This window comes from Myotis brandtii, unplaced genomic scaffold (genome assembly GCF_000412655.1).
Source record: "Myotis brandtii unplaced genomic scaffold, ASM41265v1 scaffold266, whole genome shotgun sequence".
In the NCBI taxonomy this organism is placed as follows: Eukaryota; Metazoa; Chordata; class Mammalia; order Chiroptera; family Vespertilionidae; genus Myotis; species Myotis brandtii.
Genome location: NW_005360124.1, coordinates 6,910,729 through 6,912,904, shown reverse-complemented (window position 1 = coordinate 6,912,904; position 2,176 = coordinate 6,910,729).

Genomic DNA, 2,176 nt, shown 5'->3' with positions numbered 1-2,176 from the left:
CACCTGATCAGGGCCGGGCCCCGGGCTGGGATGGGGAACTGGGGTGGGTGGCAGTGACCAATTTCCCATGGTGCCTGAGTGAGGGGTTGTGACATCTCACCGGCTACCTGGGGGCAGGGTTTACAGGGACGGAGGTGCGGTGAGAAAGCAGGGTGTCTGCCCAACTCTTACTTTCCCAACTACCCTCCCCCAGAACGCCAGGGCTCGTGCGCCAGGGTAATCCCCACGCTCAGGTACCGGGCGCCTACAAAGAGCCTGCCCTGCACCCGCGTGGCCTCTTCTGGGTGAGCTGGGCTGCAGCCGCTGGGAACAGTTGGGCTCGCTGTGGACTCGTGCAGAAGCCGGTCTGCGAGGCAAACCGGGAGAGAGTGTGCTGCCCACCCGGCTTCCGTGCAGCACTGCTAGGTGGCCCAGAGGCCCACACTACTCCCTGGCTCGCGGAGTCCGGCCGCACTCACCACATCTCCACGTGGGGACTCAGGCGCCGTGACTCAGGCGGAGGGGGGCATGCAGGGGTCTGGAAGCCCAGGTGCTGCCCAGGGCCCAGAGGTCAGCTGGGACCTGCCCTTCCATGCCAGATGCTCGCACTTCAATCACCAGCCAGGCCTAGGGACCGCACCCATGCACAAATTTCATGCACTGGGCCTCTAGTTGTTTCATAATGGTCTATGATCCTACTGTCAAGTATCCAAAACTTTTGATATTTGGGGAAAAACTGAAAAATCAAATTCTAAATTAAGTTTTTTTTACTTTGAACTTGGAACATATCAAAGGATCCCTAGAACATCTCAGATTACTCTCTCCTTGAAAAAATAAAAAAAGATACTAATTAGGCTTTTGTTGTATAACATGGGCAGAATTGGCACATAAAAGCAAAAATATTTTGTTATATTTGTAGGGAAACATGTTATTAATGTGTTCCAGAAATTGTATGAAGTTCCTGGAAATCTGGTATGTCCTAGTATAATGTTATCACTTGTAACTCTAGGTATTTTCGTAAAATGTATGTCACAGAAACAACCAAATGTCCTCAGCTCTTTATGACCATTTTTAAATCTTTTGCCATCTATAGAAAGTATTGTTTTGCTTTTGCAAAAGTGTTGCTTCTTCAGGGAGATTCATGGAAAGGACTCTGAAAAGTACAGGTTTCTGATAACTTTCAGATCATACCACTGAACTGGGTAAGAATTAACCAAGAAAATTCTAAGGAAAAAGTGGATTCATAAAACTTGTCATAAAATATCAAGATCAACACGAATTTATTATCTAGGACTGAATGAAAGAATAAGGATGACTATAATTTTTATAACTTTAAATGTTTTGTTTTTCCAGATTTAAGGAAACTTTCCTTTTCTCCTAAACTATCTATGACTTACAGCAATTTGGTACGTACACCTTTGTGAACAAGATGAAACAATTACTCATTTCCCTACCTGATTCCCCCAGAATTTGGAAATTCTGAGTATGTATTCTTGTTTTCATGAACACATAGTTTTTTTGCGCAAGTTCAACAAGAATCTGTTCTCCTTGTAAAAGGACACAATTGGAAACATTGTTTTTAGTACCAAGACTTTGACTAGAACGTCACATTTGAAAATGTGCAAAGAATCATGCATGACCAGGCAGTTTGAGGAGTTTCAATAAAGCCCGTTGGAAAAGCTTCCTGGCATCTTGCTTATAGGGCTCCTGTCAGCCTTATCGGGTAAGAAAGGATGGTCACTTCCTAGCAGGTGCAGGAGCATCAGGATATATTGGGGACCTTGATAAGAGAGGAAATAGCCCAGACATAGTATAGGTTATTGCAGGCGAAGTTTGAGGCTAAGACCTTGGCTTGGCTTCCTGGCCTTGAGAGGATTTTAAAAAGTCCTATCTGAGATTCCTTATGAAAAGTTCCAGCAAAGCAGATTTTTATTTTATTTTTTTTAAATTTCTTTATTGGTTAAGGTATTACAAATGTGTCCTCATTTCCCATTAACCCCCAACCTCCTCGTCCCCTGTCCCCCCACACTCATGCTCTCATCCCCCTGTTGTCCATGTCCATTGATTTGGCTTATATGCATGCATACAAGTCCTTTGGTTGATCTCTCCCCCTTACCCCCTTCCTCCCCCACTTTCCCTTTGGGGATTGATAGTCTGATCGCTGTTTCTCTGTCTTTGGATCTGTCCCTGTTCATCA